The sequence below is a fragment of the Amblyraja radiata genome, chromosome 16 (genome assembly GCF_010909765.2).
Source record: "Amblyraja radiata isolate CabotCenter1 chromosome 16, sAmbRad1.1.pri, whole genome shotgun sequence".
Taxonomy (NCBI): Eukaryota; Metazoa; Chordata; class Chondrichthyes; order Rajiformes; family Rajidae; genus Amblyraja; species Amblyraja radiata.
Genome location: NC_045971.1, coordinates 32920070 through 32936997, shown reverse-complemented (window position 1 = coordinate 32936997; position 16928 = coordinate 32920070). Strand labels below are relative to the sequence as shown.

Below are 16928 nucleotides of genomic sequence, written 5' to 3'. Positions count from 1 at the left end.
GAGTCCTCCATGTAGGTAAAACACATACCTTAGCTACATTATTGAAGCCCAGTTTGCACCACTGCCATCAAATCAGCATTACACATCAATTGATACCTGCTTTGGGTCCTTCCTGTGTGAACGATCATTGCATATGTTGGCACCATCCTCTTTATATAATACGAAGTAAGTTACACAACAAATGTTGCAGAACAAAAACATGCATTGCACAGAAAATCTGAAATATATCACTATCGGAGGTAATCAAATGCTTGCCTTTTGATATTAGAGAGATATATTTTGATAGATATAAAACATGCATAAATAATTCTACAATTATACGTAAACATATAATTATTTACATGGAGAGTGGTAAAGGTATATGAATGCATGTAGAAATGGAAAGAAATGCAAAAAGAAAGGAACTTAGAATTTTATCATATCCCAATACTGTGGGGCAAAAAATGTATTAATAAAAATCAGATTACAGGCTCTCTATGAAATAGTCATAATTGATTTCCATATTACAGACTCTAGCGACTAGAAATGTGGTTACATTGAACACCATGTACTGAAATAGTGACGTGTGGGATATTATTGCCAGTTTGTCCAAGGCCACTCACACGTGAACTGTTCACAAATCTCACCCCCCCCCCCCCCCCAAAAAAATGATCATGTCAGTAATACTACTTATTTACAATAGGATAACATAAAGGGTGCACTTCACGAATCCGATAAGATCAGCTGAATGTATCTTGCACTGAGGGAATTCACACACCACTCCATCCACTGCATATGGCCACTGCTGGAATCTTTGCAATAGCAAAAGCACCAAGAATATTGATGTCTAGGTACAGGAACGATAACCTAGCTTCTCAGACACTGCCTTCAGAAACTTGGTTGAAGTTAAAAAAGGAGAGAGCAGTCTTGCATGCTTGGAGACCTCAAAAATGAGCAGCAATAGGAGGGAATTGGCAGCAGGTTAGGTGCATGGCGTTACATTATTTCACCAGAATCTGTACCCATTGCTACATGCAACAAATTAAATGATTGCACATGGCTAGTCAAGGTCTCTGCACATCAATGATTTTCATCAACTAACAGGTCAAAGACGCATGCATTCACTTCCTTCTCCTAGCGCCACACTTACAAAACCACCTGATAGCGATTTCCTTCATTCAATATGCCATCATAAAGTGCGTGTTACCAATATACTCTCATATACAGTCCTACTCCATCCTCTACAAACATTTTTCACTATTTACCTATGCCTAAACATTGCAGGCACCATCCCCCGCGCCTTACACACACATACACATCTGTACACACACAGCAACATTCCTCTTTCATGGCTATAGATTGTAGTTTTCAAACATTCAGTGAGCAACTGCAAACAGTCCCTGTAATTTTTTCTTGAGGAGAGGCTACTGATAATTTGATTTGATTTGATTCAATTTATTGTCATTGCACTTTTCAGTGCAACGAAATGGTTTAGCCTGCAGTCATAACATAGAATAAATAACAAACACTCAACACAGTTTAAAGCCCCAAAGTAATTGTCTCTTCCCTCCTTGCTCTCCCTCTGCTCTGAGGCAATCCAAGCCTCCGATGTTGTGACCCCGCCGGGTGATGGTAAGTAAGTCCCGCGGCTGAATCCGAGCTCCGCAAACGGGCCGGTTCAAACTCCGCGGCCCGGGGCGGTCGAAGCTGCCGAAGCTGCCGTCCTCCAGTCCAGCGGACGCAGCTGTAGTTGCGGGAGCTCTGGAAAACAGAACTCGAGCTCCCGATGATTTCGTCCACTGGCCCGCGGCCGAGCCTCCGAGGCTCCAAAGTCGGGTCGCCGCCACCACCGCAACGCCACCACAGCCCCGAAATCGGCCAGCCTCGCATTGGTAAGTCCTGGCTCTGCCTCCGCAGCCTCGAGGTCGGTCGCAGTTGGAGGCCGGCAGCTCCGCGATAGGCCTCAGCGCAGACGGACACGGAGACGGGAGATACGGCAGGAAAGGTCGCATCCCCCCCGAAGGAAGAGTCATAAAACATGTTACACCCACCCCCCCACACATACACAACTAAATAAACCAAAATAAACTGTAAAAACGGGACAAAAGAAAACAAAAAACAGAAAGGACAAACGGATTGCAGGCGAGCCGCAGCTGCAAGGCAGCGCCGCCACTTCCGGATAATCAAGTGCTTGCCTGCTATGGCGACAATGGCAAGAATCAGGGGCGAGACTGCGAAAAAATTACTATGCTCATTACTTATTTTTCTTTCTTCCATTCACTTCTCCCGTTTCTTACAATGTCTTCTGGTGCATAAAACTCATGTGGTTTAAACAGCTCCCTCTTTCACCTCACCATGACCATGGTATTGTTCTTACCCTCAGCATGATCATCATTGTGCCCGTCTTCTTTCAGGTACCCCAAAATTTCCTTTTTGCATATATTGTGTTAGCTGAGCCATGGGAACAGAAAACAGTTTTCACTCTGATGCATGCAGTAACCGGCTTAGATAATGGATTTCTGCAGTCAGTACAGAGCAATTTAGAGATGGGATATGGTGGGTGATTGCCACATCCACACCGAAGGAATGGGTGCATCATGCATTAGGCACTCGAAAGGACAGAGTAAAATGTCAGTCTTGTTTGAAGGAATCGGATGATGATTACATTGGAGAGGCCGAAGATAATGCACTTTATTCTGGGCATTGTCTGGCCTGCCTGAAAACCTAAGTGAAACTTTTAAGAGCACAGGGAAATCCTGACCCTACTCTTCATATAGCTTGCTATTCTCATTAGAGTCCATCCCATCCAATCTAAGAGTCAAGGCTAGCTCTGCAAGTGTTAATATTGATCTCTTCATGAGTATCTGTGATGAAATAAAGCAAGGTAAGGAAGGATAGCTTGCAGAATTCTTACTTTTGGGAACAAAGCGTCTTTCAAAGAAAGTTTATTGATTTTGAATACTTCACAAACAGGAAGTAGATAAATTGTGAAATCAGAGAAATTATAACCTTGAAATTCTTTCCAACATCTTGCTTGGATTTTATCATCAGTGAATCATGAATTTTACCAGCTAATGTTCTGAGGAGCTGGCAGTGAAATGCTATTGAATTTACTCATCTGCATGTCACTGGAGCTATCTTGGACAGAAAATTCAAGTTATATACTGAGGTCCTCAAAATTGAGATGGCACCTAATTATGTAGTATTATGTAGTATTCTTATTGGTATTGGTATATTATTTTCACATATACGGAGATAGTGAAAAAGAGTCAAATGTAAAGCCAAAGGAAGGGATATAGGTGGAAGGGGATAGGGACATGCGAACGGGAGAGGGAGGGAAGAGGGGCAGGATAGTGGGAGAGGTCGCAGGGAAACAGGAAAGAGAGCGGAGGAAGGGAAGTTGTTATTTAAAAATGGAGAATTCAATGTCTCATACCGACCTTTCTGTCCTTTGCCTCCTCCATTACCACTCTGTGGTACATAAAAACCGGACGAACATCACCTCATATAACACTTAGGCAGATTACTACTTAATAGTATAAACATTGAATGCTCCAATTTTAAGTAACAGCCCTCTATCTTTCCTGTGCTCTTCCCTCCACACCCATTGCTCCCACTAATCCATCCCTCTTTCCCCTCCCCCATGTCCTCTTTCACCAATATCCCTCCCTCGGGCTTTACAATTCACTCCACTTCTATGCCGGAAACCCCTTTGTCTCCTATTCATCTCTAGCCTTTATCCACCCATGTACAAATTAACACCACCACTTCCATCAACCTATCAATTGCCAGTCTTTGTTCCTCCCACCTCCTTTCCAGGTTTCTCCCTTTTTATTAAAATCAGTCTGAAGAATCAGTCCTGACCTGAAGCATTGCGTATCCATTCCTTTCACAGGTGCTGCCTGACCTGCTGAGTTACACCACTACACCAGTTAAAAGTAGTCCTCAACTTTTAAGTAGGCATGCAGGTGCAGCAGGCAGTGAAGAAAGCGAATGGTATGTTAGCATTCATAGCAAAATGATTTGAGTATAAGAGCAGGGAGGTTCTACTGCAGTTGTACAGGGTCTTGGTGAGACCACACCTGGAGTATTGCGTACAGTTTGGTCTCCTAATCTGAGGAAAGACATTCTTGCCATAGAGGGAGTACATAGAAGGTTCACCAGACTGATTCCTGGGATGGTAGGACTTTCATATGAAGAAAGACTGGATAGACTCGGCTTGTACTCGCTAGAATTTAGAAGATTGAGGGGGATCTTATAGAAACGTACAAAATTCTTAAGGGGTTGGACAGGCTAGATGCAGGAAGATTGTTCCCGATGTTGGGGAAGTCCAGAACAAGGGGTCACCGTTTAAGGATAAGGGGGAAATCTTTTAGGACCGAGATGAGGAAATTTTTTTTCACACAGAGTGATGAATCTGTGGAATTCCCTGCCGCAGAAGGTAGTTGAGGCAAGTTCATTGGCTATATTTAAGAGGGAGTTAGATGTGGCCCTTGTGGCTAAATGGATCAGGGGGTATGGAGAGAAGGCAGGTACAGGATACTGAGTTGGATGATCAGCCATGATCATATTGAATGGCGGTGCAGGCTCGAAGGGCCAAATGGCTTACTCCTGCACCTATTTTCTATGTTTATATGTTTCAACTTTATTAACTGCTTTTCCAAAGCAGCTTGAAATATTAATGGAGTTGTGGTGGTGGGTGAGACTGGTCTGAGTGATGGACTCGACTGTGTTCGCAACTCGGGCAACTAGTCGCCATACCAAGCTGTGATGCATCCAGATTGGATGCTTTCTATGGTGCATCTGTAGAAATTGATTCCTTCACCTTCTGAGGAAGGAGAGATGTTTCATGGTTGCAGAGTCAATGACTAGAACAAATTGTTGGTAATATTTACACCTAGAAATCTGAAGCTTTCAATCATCTCTACTTCGGTACTATTGATGCAGACTGAGGCATGTGCTCCACCACACTTCCTGGTTGATGACCAGCCCCTTTGTTTTGCTGACATTCATTGAGAGGTTGTTGTATTAACATCATTCTACTATGCTCTCTATCTCCTTTCTACATTCCATCTCATCATTGTTTGTGATCAGGCCCATTGCAAACTTGTAAATAGAGTTAGAGCAGAATTTGGCTGCACAGTCATGAGTGTATTGGAAGTATAGTAAGAGGCTGAGAATGCAGCCTTGTGAGGTATCCATGTTGAAAGTTATTGTGGAAGATTTGTTTTGGTGCCTATACTTAGTGACTGTGGTCTATGGGTCAGGATGTCAAGGATCTAGTTGCAGAGTGGGTGCTTGTGAAGAATCATATAGCAGCTCATTCTTTCAATCTCCAAATCTCTAATATAATGGAAATATAATTTGTACATTCTTATTCTGTAACTTTCTTTTAAACAGAAATATCTCACAAACAGAAGATAGTTTGAGGAAGAGGAGAAACATGACCACGTGAGGAAGCATTTAAGACAAAACCTCATGAATTAGAGAGGTCAAAAATAAGTAATAATGAAGGAGCATTTTAGGAAAGATTGTCATTTGGGGAGCTTATGCCATAACTTCCTATCCTAGGTTCTTCTATAACAACAGCAACCACCACCACTCTCTGCCATTTGTGCCTCATCCTCCAACTCCTGTGTATTTGCTTTTTCTCTGAACATAGTTCAGCACAGGAAAAGACCCTTCGGCCTACAACGTCTGTGCTGAACATGATGCCAAGATGAACTAATCTTCTCTACCTGTACTGAATCCATATCCCTCCAGTCCCTGCATCACCAAGTGCCTATGTAAAGGCGACTTAAACACCACTATCATATCTGCCTCCACCACCACCCCTAGCAGTGAATTCCGGGCACTCACAACTTTCTGTGTAAACAACTTGCCTCGTGTATCCCATGTATCTAAATCGTCTGGAGCAACCAACCATAAAGAACTTTATCAAATGCCTTACTAAAATCTATGCAGATCACATCCATTGCCCTACACTCATCAATCACCTTTATCATTTCCTCAAAGATCTCAATTAAGTTTCTAATACATGACCTGCCACAGACAAAGCAATGCTGACTGTCGCTAATTATCTCATTCTCTTGCAAATGTGAGTAAATTCTATCCTCTCAAATAACTTCTCCACCACGGATGTGAGACTCACTGGCCTGTAATTTCCTAGATTATCTTTATTTCCCTCTTAAGCAAATGAACAATTGGTTACTCTCGTTATCAGCGACCCCTCTGGCTAGAGTGATGCGAAGAATGTTTCTAAGACTCCTGTGCGCCCATCTGGCTCTTATCCACCTTAATGCTCTTTGAGATCCCCAACGCCACCTCCTTCATGATCTCAAGCTGCCCCAGTATTCCCCACACTGATCTCAGTCCTAGATGTCAATCTCCTTGGTATATACACATAAAAGTACTAATTGAGTACCTCGCCTACATCCTCTGGCTCCAAGCCTAAATTCTCTCTTTTAGCTTTGAGGATTCCTACCTTCTTCCTGGTCACTGTCTTGCACATCCACTGCCCTTGAATTTTCTTTAATCTGACTCACTGTGACTCACACAATGACATTTTATGGCCCCTTTTGGCCTTTCTAATTGCCCGTATGAGTTCTTTCATGCTTGCTTTATATTCCTCAAAGATTGTCAGATTTAATCTTTCCATGTGTTCTGACCAAATTTACAACCTCTTAGGTCATCTGATGTCCTTACCTTGCCATCCTTATTCTTCCTCCATATTGGACCATGCAGGTCCTGAACTGTGATTTGAATGACTCCAATGTGTCTGATCTGGATTTACCCAATAACAACTGAGTAATAAAAACAATAATAACAGTGGCGCAGTTGGTAGAGCTGCCACCTCACGGCACTAGATACCCAAAGTCGATCCTGACCTCGGAGGCTATTTGTGTGGAGTTTGCATGTTCTCCATGTGACTGCGTGGGATTCCTCTGGGTGCTCGGATTTCCTCCCACATCCCAAAGACGTGTAAGTTTGTAGCTTGATAGGCCTCTGTAAAATTGCCCCTATGTATACGGAGCGGATGAGAAAATGGGATAACGTAGAACGAGTGTGAATGGGTGATCGATGGTCAATGTGGGCTCAGTGGGTGGAGGGGCCTGTTTCCTTGCGGGATCACTAAATTAAATTAAACTGCTCCCAATTTATTACTCCTAGCTCCTGACTAATAATGCTGTAATCTGCCTTATCAAAACTCAGTACCTTTCCCAAAGGTCCAGACGTATCCTTATTCGTAACTATCTTACTGTTCCCAAAATATTCTTCCACAAACACCACAAAGCTCATTTCTCAGTACAATGCCCAATAAGGTCCCTCCTTGCGTTAGACTATCCACATGTTCTTTCAGCAAACTCTCCAGGTCACACCTAACAAATTATCCCCCATCTAAGACTTTTGCACTGAGTAAAGGGCCTGTCCCACTTACGTGTCCTTGGCACGCAAATTACGCGACCTCGTGGTCGCGTTGAGGTGCACGGGCATTGTATGGTCGCGCGGGGCCGGTCCCACTTAGAAGCGTGGAGGGGTATGTAGTTGTGCACGACATTGCGCGGGGCTCCGAAATTTTTGTAGTGAACTAAATCTTTGCGCGCCAACGGCCTGTCGCGGAACTGACGGCCAAAGTGGGACAGGCCCAAGAACCTGGCGTGACGCAATCTCTCACCTTCAACAGCAGCAGAAGCAGGCAAACGATCGCCGAACTCGGTCTGGGGCTCACGGCCGTTGCGGTCCAGATCCGCCCCCACTTCTACTCCCAGAGCGGGGCCAAGAAAATTGAAGCTAGACACAAAATGCAGGAGTAACTCAGCAGGACCGGCAGCATCTCTGGAGAGAAGCAATGGGGGACGTTTCGGGTCAAGACTCTTCTTTTCAGACTGAAGAAGAGTCTCGACATGAAACCTCACTCATTGCTTCTCTCCAGAGATGCTGCCGGTCCCGCTGAGTTACTCCAGCTTTGTGTCCATCTTCAAATGACGTCACGTGCTCCAGACGGCTGTGCGTACGCATGAAATCGCTCCCGACCTTCGCGGGACCATCACGGCTCAACGCGACCACGAGGTCGCGTAATTTGCGTGCCAGGGACGAAGTGGGACAGGCCCTTAAGTTCAGTCAATAGTGAGAAATTAAAGTCAATGTTTTGCATTCTACGTAATCTTCCTACATATCTATTGCTCATTATATCAGGTGTGGTTTGCAATGTGATTAAGTGATTCACAGAGCACCCAGCAATGACCTTCTCAGCAGAGGAAAAGGAATGTGATGCCCATGATTTCAGAGTCATGGAATCCATAACCAGTTTGTATTCACCCTGCATTAGGCAGCTTTGTACCTACAATGAATATATTCACTGGACAAGTTATGCAAAGCCAAATTTCAAAAGATGAAAACATAATTATAATTCTTAGCATATCTTGCAACTTCAACAACTGCAGAATTCTCAGAGGTTTTGGGCCAAAATAGGGGCTAAATTGAGTTTCTCACTTTGACACTTTGGAGATATGTTGCTGTATCTGAGGCCTTTCAGTAAATGACGGTTACTATCATACAAAGAGGGGTCAGAGCAATGAAAGTGGTTAGCGGGTTAGAGGTGACCGGTGTGAACCTGGTATCTTTTAAAATAGTAGCTTATCCAGGCTTTGCTTTACATTTTCCGTCCCTTAAATACATTAAGTAATAAGTAAAGATATACGAGAGACCAAACCAACTTGGCTGCTTGTAATGCTGTCACAGGAGTAAGCTATTATGCGAGGGAGACAATCTGGGTGCTTTGAGCCATGGGAAAAACATAAGCAGCTAATGAGATCTATACAGAAGGGAAACAGGTCCTTCAGCCCAGTCCATGCCAATCATCAAATACACAAATCTCATTGTTTTACGTTCTCTCCATATTCTCATCAACTCCTCCCCAGATTCTACCCATGCTCCCACACACTGGAGGCAATTTACAGTGGTCAATTAGCCCAGCATGTATTTAAGATGTGGGGGGGAAATCCAAGTACCCAGAAGAAACTTAGTCACAGGGAGAACATCCAAATTCTGCACTGACAGCAACAGAGGTTGAGATTGAATGCAGATTCCTGGAGCTGTGAGGCAGCAGCTCTCCTAGCTGATTGACTGCAACCTAAATTCTTCAGCCTTCTCTTAACATTAACCTTTACTCCCTTCCCAGTAACCTCTGGCAAGGGACACCATTCTTTGTTATCAATGTTCTCCAGATACACACAGAAGTGTTCATCTGAAAAGGTTCATGAGAAAGTTAATATTTCTGCATTAGGATGTGACACGACAGGATGATCTGACAATGGCTGGCAGCCAGGAGATTTTAAAATATCAGGTGTTGGTTAAATAATTGATGCAGAATGTTATTTGACTATTTCTTTTTGGAGAACAGGAAGAACATCCACAGCTAGCAACGTACTACAATCAGGAACTTCTTAGTTAGGGGTTATGTTGACTTTAGGCAACAAATCACCATCAAAATCTAGAAAAGCAGAGGCAGAAGAGCACTGCAGCGAAAAAAGCATTGAAAGACTATGGACAAACAGGAAAAGTTGGAAAACTGAAGCTAGAAGCTGGTTGTTAAGAGCCTGGGCATAAAGATCACCCAAAATGTACCTATTATCACGGAACATGAATGAATGTACAATCATTCATACAATGCCAAGTATGTACACATACAAGGAATTTGCCCTGGTGCTCCGCTCGCAAGTAACAACACGACATGCAGTAACAATTAAGAATGTCACATAAAACATTAATAATAAAACATGATAGTTTAAACATGTGAATGAAATAAAATACCAGAGCAAAAGGAGGCTGCAGACTTTTGGTTGAGTAGAGCTACTACTCATGGAAAAAAAGCTGTTTTAATGTCTAGCTGTGGCGGCTTTAACTGTCTGGAGTCGCCTTCCAGAGGGAAGTGCTTCAAAGAGTTTGTGGCCACGGTGAGAGGGGTCAGAGAAGATCTTACCCTCTCGCTTCCTGGCCCTTGCAGTGTGCAGTTCATCAATGGGGGGAAGGTTGCAGCCAATAACCATCTCAGCTGATCAGACAATTCGTTGCAGCCTCCGGATGTCGTGCTTAGTGGCTGAGCCAAACCAGACCATGATGAAGAAGGTGAGGACAGACTCTACGATGGCCGTATAGAATTGGACCGTCATTGCCTGTGGCAAATTTTGTTTCCTCAGCTGTCACAGGAAGTACATCCTCTGTTGGGCCTTTTTGACTGTGGAGTCGATGGTGGCCCCCCATTTAAGGTCCTTGGAGATGATGGTTCCAAGGAACTTAAAAGGCTCCACAGATGTGACTGTGGTGTTGTTGATGGTGAGTGGGGGGAGGGGAGGGGAGGTCTCCTAAAGTGTACTATCAACTCCACTGTCTTAAGAGCATTGAGCTCCAGGTTATTACAAAGGCACCAGGACGCCATCAGTGTCACTTCCTGTCTGTAGGCAGATTCCTCCCCATCCTGGATCAGTCTAATCAGGGTTGTGTGGTCTGAACACTTGAGAAGCTTGACAGAGGTGGCCGTGGGAGTGCAGTCGTGGTGTAGAGAGAGTAAAGGAGAGGGGAGAGTACGCAACCTTGAGGTGCTCCTATGCTGAGGGTCAGGGGGTCCGAGATGAGCTATCCCAGCATCACATGCTGCTTCCTGTCTGTCAGGAGGTTGGTGTTTCACTGACAGAGGGGTTCAGGCACAGTCAACTTGGAGAGTTTGGAGTGTAGTAGCTCTGGCGCAATAGTGCTGAATGCCGAGCTAAAATCAACAAACAAAATCCTCGCATAGGTCCCCTGGCAGTCTAGGTGCTGGAGGATGAAGTGCAGGCCTAGGTTGACTTCGTCATCCACTGATCCATCAGCCTGGTATGCAAACTGCAGAGGGTCCAGCAGGGGGTTCGTGTAATTTTTCAGTTTGGCCAGCACAAGTCTTTCATGGGTCTTCAGGACTACAGAGGTCAGTGCGACAGGTCTGTCGTCATTAAGACCAGTAATCCTTGTCTTTTTGGGTACAGGGACAATAGTGGAGACTTTGAAGCAGGCAGGGACAGTACAGGTTTGCAGGGATTGGTTGAAAATGTCAGTGTAGACAGTAGACGGCCTGGAACATCGGGCCTCCGTAGAGGCAACTGTGGAGGCCTCAATAGGCCCGACTATGGGTGGACATTGGGGATGGGACTGGACTTTGTGCCTTCCCCCATAATGGGAACCATTGTGGGGGGATGTTTTTATGTTAAAGCTATTTATTATTGTTATGTTTGTATTCTTTTTTATGTGCTGCATTGGCAAAAGGAATTTCACTACATCTAGGTGTATGTGACAATAAATCAACCTTTGAACCTTTGAACCTTTGTTCGACAGAGCTTGAGGGTAGAGGGGAAACAGATTTCCGGCTTTTCTGGCTTGTGAATGGCCTCTCCATCTCCTCAATTTCTATTCTTGGTGATGGAGAAGTGGCCAGACTGATGTTGGGCAGCAAGGAGGGGGTGGGTAGTGGACGTGGGCCCAGTCTTTGCAGACTGCAGTCAGGCTGTGCAGACTGCAGTCAGTCAGAAGTGGGTGTTAAGTGGTGATTGGAGAGGGGTGGATGGGAAAGGCCCTTGCAGTCTGTGAGAAAGTCTTTGCAGACTGCAGTCAGACTGTGAGTAGGTGTGAAGTGTTGGTTGCAGATGGAGGTGGGGGGGGGGGGGGGGGGGGGAGGAGAGGGGGTGCCAGGGTTAAGTTTGTTTATCGAACCTGCAGTAGAACTCGTTCAGGTCGTTGGTCAGCTGACGATTGTCCAAGGAGCGGGGGATTTTCCTCTTGTAGCTGGTGATTTCTTGCAAGCCCTTCCAAACTGTAGCAGAGTCATTAGCTGAGAACTTGCTCCTCAACTTCTCAGAGTACCTTCCCTAGGCAGCTCTGATTCCTCTTGGGTACACAAAATTGCTGGGGACTTTTGTGCAAAATTTTCTCTTTGTCAGTTTGTACTTTGCCTGCCTGTAGAGTTCTGCATCTCCGCTCGTGCAGGCCTCATCTTTAGTCTTGCGGAGCTGTCCGAGTTCTGTTGTAAACCAGGGCTTGTCGTTGTAAACCAGGGCTTCTACTCAGCGGCTGTGGAAAGCATCTTGTCCGGCAATATTACCATCTGGTTTGGGAATTGCTCTGTCCAGGACAAGAAGGCTCTGCAGAGAGTAGTGCGTTCGGCCGAACGCACTATGGGAACTTCACTTGCCCCCCTGCAGGAACTATACATCAGGAGATGCAACTCCAGAGCCAATAAAATCATGGGAGACCCCTTCCAGCCCTGCAACGGACTGTTCCAGCTGCTACGGTCAGGCAAACGCCTCCGTTGCCATGCTGTGAGAACAGAGAGGTTGAGAAGGAGTTTCTTCCCAGAGGCCATTCGGACTGTAAACTCCTATCTCACCAGGGACTAACTTTACTGAACGTTTTTCCTTCCGCCCACAATATTTAATATGTTAAAGAATATGTGATTGTGTTTATAGTTTGTTTGGTTGTTTGTTTGTTTGTCTTTTTGCACAAAAGTCCGCGAGCGTTGCCACTTTTCATTTCACTGCACATCTCGTATGTGCATGTGACGAATAAACTTGACTTGACTTGAACCAGATCCGGGTCCTAGTGGAAATGCAACTGTCCTCACAAACGCTGACATATGATGTTAGTGCCTGTATATTCATCGAGGCTTGTGGTTGCTTCCCTGAACATATTCCAATCAGTGCAGTCAAAGCAGGACTGTAGGCTTTCAATGCCCTAGCTTGTCCACCTTTTCATTGTTCTGACCACAGATTTAACAGATTTTAGTTTCTGCCTGTAAGTTGGAATAAGGTGAACTAAACAATGATCAAAGAGACCCAGAGCTGCCCGGGGAACAGAGCAATATGCATCCTTGATTGAAGTGTAACAGTGATCAAGTGTTCTCTCCCCCTCTGGTGGGGCAGGTAACATGAAGTTTGTACTTTGGAAGCTATTGGCTGAGGTTAGCCTTGTTAAAGGCCCCCAAAACAATGACCATGGAGTCCAGGAAGTCACTCTAAATCCTCATTACCTGGTCAGCGAGTTGCGTTTGCGCCTCACATACACAGGCTCGGTGGGGGATGTAAACTCTAGCGAGAATAAATGAGGTAAATTCCCTCGGAGAATAAAAAAGTTTGCAGTTTACATAGAAAAGTACAGCTAAGGAACGGGGCTTTCAGCCCACAATGTTTGTGCCAAACATGACGACAAGTTAAACTGATCTCATCTGTCTGTACATGATCCATATCCCTCTATTCCTAGCACTTCCATGTGCTTATCTAAAAGCCTTTTAGGGCTCTGCTTCATCCTTGGCAATGCATTCCAGGTCCCCACAACTCTCTGTGTAAAAAAACTTGCCCTGCACATCTCCATTAAACTTTCAATCTCTATAGCTATAATTGGACATTTCCACGGGGGGAAAAGCATCTGATTGTCTACCTCTCACAATTTTATATACCACTGTCAAATCTCACCTCAACCTCTGATGTTCCAGCGAAAACAATCCAAATCTACCCAATCTTTCCCTGTAGCTGAAATCTTCTAATCCAGGCAGCATTCTGGTAAACCTCATCTGCACCCTCTCCAAAGCCCCCACATCTTTCCAGTAATGGGGCGACCAAAAATACATGCAATACACCAAATGCGGCCTGACCAAAGAGCTGCATCATGACTTCCTGATTCTTATATTCAATGCCCATGTGGCGTTACCTGGTGGTCAGACCACTTACTTGTCGAACCCGCATCAGTAGTTACGAGGACTGTCACATGACGTCATGGGTTAAGGGGAGTGTCCTGCTACATCATCAGATCTTACCTAGAGATCATTAGTCGACATGCAGCTGAGCTCGAGTCAACACCCTCGCTCAGCAGGAGCAACAATGACTTTTATGTTAGAGAGTCATTGCTGCACATACATGTTAAATGCACATGTATGTTAAACTTATCATGTTAATAAAGTAACCGTTTGATCACAAAGTTTGGACTCGCTACATTGGTGACCCGCGACGATCCAAATTGGGATTTTGGATTTCTCCTGACGCACGCAGCCGGCCACCCACCTCTACAGTGGTGACCTGATGTCTGCAGCCGACAGCCCAGCTTTATGGTAATTAACGCTATGGATGCAGCCGTCAACTCTGCGTGGCAAACGGACACCGCCTTGGGCCCCAGCGCGCGGTCGGGCCGCTCGCTTCCCACCTATGCCTGGTCTAGCCGATCGCAGGCCGCCTGGGTCGCCCGCCCCATCCCTGGCCCACCGCAGCAGCCTCGGCCCTCGCATTCTCTTCTGCATGGCCCGCCCAGAGCTGCGCACCAACCACCGGCCGTCAGCTACCCGACACCCCGCCGGCCGCTGCTCAAGGCCTAACCTTCCGATCGAGCGGGCCTACCTGGGGCTGCTTCCCGAAGATGTCCTTCTGCTCCTCGCCGGCACGGATTTTGACGATCCCCGGCCGCTGACTGCCCGTCCGGTTGAGCTGTGGCCGGCCCAGCAGCGGGGTGGAGCCTTGGTTAGTCGTGAGTCGGCGGTCCCGGAACGGATCCCTCGGCTGTTTCCAGCCTCCGCCGAGGCCGTGGCAATGCAGCAAGTCTTGAGAGCCACTGGCGACGGTATGTGGAGCTCCTACCGCCAGTAGTGGGGCGAGGCCTGTTGATACCGGCCGCCCCACACGCATCCGGGAATCACCGTGGGCCGCCTCCACTGACAGGCCAAAATGGCCACATCCATCGACCGCCACGTTGCCCGGCCGGAAGTGACGCTTCTACTTTCGGGTGCGAAGGTCAACATTTTGCCCTGTCGGATGGGGGCCGACGCTGCTCTGACCGCCGTCCGCAACGCCACCTCAGGTCGGATGGTGTCATTGCAAACTCCAGTTTTCCAGCTTCCAGCACAGCTTCTCATCGGACATTGGATTCCAGAGCCATCCTGCACCATAGGCATTGGACAATTTGAACTTTTAGTTTCCTACCACTTTGGACTTGTTTGTTCACTGTGGTTTTTTTTTTTTTTCTTTTTACTTTTTACACTGTAATGACCTCGCCGGGTTTAGCTATTAGTTTATTGTTATTTCTTTGTTGTGTTTTCTTTGGTTTGCATTGTGGCCGACGTCTCCCAGCCGTTGCTGGGCGCCATATTTCTCAGGACACTGATCCCCTGCTGGTCGATGAGATGCGATTGTGTCTCGTCCGTCCTGCGTTTTTTTTTTGCATCGTTCACCTGGCCCCCACTGTGGCGCCACCTGGTGGTCAGACCACTTACTGTCGAACCCTCGTCAGTAGTTACGAGGACTGTCACGTGACGTCATGGGTTAAGGAGAGTGTCCTGCTACATCAGCAGTTCTTACCTAGAGATCATTCGTCAACATGTACTGTAGCTGAGCTCAAGTCAACACCCTCGCTCAGCAGCAGCAGCAGCAATGACTCTTATGTTATAGAGACCCAACCGGACATGTATGTTAAACTTATCTTGTTAATAAAGTAATCGTTTGATCACAAAGTTTGGACTCGCAAATGAATCCCTATTAATTAGTCTACATTATACCCAGAAAGTTTACGAGAAAGCTCTTGGTGGCGAAAGGCTTCTGGAACAAAGCCTCCTTTTCCTCCCAAATGCAATTCTTACAATATTTAGTAGGAATTTCTCCTAGTAGAAACTTCTGCATTCAGCTCCATTGACTTCAATGGAACCACATTTCTGGCTTTTACAGAAAATAAAGTTGCTTAATTGGAATATATATTGCTGGCTTGTTAGCTTTGCTTTTACAATTCTGTGCCTTACTTCAATGTCTCTTTTTCCCTTTGATTCTATTTTCACAATATGATATTTTATTTTCTGTGGTCTTTTGATCGTCTCTCTTCCTTTTATTTTGGAAGCAAGGGAATGTTTGGTAGAGAACCAATGAAGCTTGCAAATTGTAGTTTGGGGAGGTATGGGAAAAAATATTGTTTGTTACTCTGCTTAATAAAAACAATGCAATGTATCCCCTCTTGCCTCAATTGTTGATCACCCATTACCATCTGTTGACTGGACCATGTTTACAACTCACTATCTTGGAACTATTGCATTTTGAGAAATTGCTGTCCCATGTCATATATAAAAGTTCTGAATTAGTATTTGTAATGACATGCTAAACCTTTTACTTGATCCATTTGCTCTTCACTCACAGTTTTCCTTCAATTCATATCATGAGTCCTGACTTTATCCTATACTCTTGGCTCACCTTTTTCCATCCGCCATTTTCTATCACTTATATAACATATGTTTAATTAGAAACCACAGGATGGTAGAGAAAAGTGCATTCTGGCAGCAACATTTTGACCATTAGTTTTACATCCTTCATTACTTAATATGTTAAATGAGCAACTAATATTTTTAATAATGCAAAAAATATAGGAAGAGGTGAAGTAGTTTAGTGGCTGAAAACAATAGGGAGGCAAGCGGCAGAAAAACCAAAGTGAAATTAAGGTGGCAACTACTTGAATTAGGCTTGGAACTGTAACTTGTGGAGAAACTGACACAACACTTGGACTTATGGCTGAATGTAGACAGCAGTCCACCAGTAAAAGCTGATTCAAAGCCATGAGTTCAAAATGAGTCAGAAACCTGTGGAGTCTTGCAAAGATGGCAAAGCTGAGGACTTAACTGGGATGTGAGATGGTCTAGGTTGGGTGGAAGAGATAAGCACATAAAATGGCAAGATGCAAAGCAATGATGACGAATGGCAAAAGAAAGCCACTGCATGATAAAGACAATGATAGATGATTGGGGGTCTGCAGTTATGCTTTGGTGCTAAAAGGCTTCCATCATAGTAACAGGTCAGAACCAACTGTCCATTACAAAATACTGATAGATTTCTGGTAGAAATCTTGACATCAAATAAACAGCAAATTAAGCAAACAGGAAATAACACTTGTGGACAGGAAATATG

General features: G+C 45.2%; 1 protein-coding gene across 2 annotated transcripts in view; it reads right to left on the bottom strand.

Annotated features, from left to right (window-relative positions):
- The window catches only part of LOC116982102 (leucine-rich repeat-containing protein 37A-like), a 120812-nt gene that overhangs the window by 52883 nt on the left and 51001 nt on the right, over nt 1–16928 (bottom strand). The gene's annotated exons all lie outside the window — the stretch shown is intronic.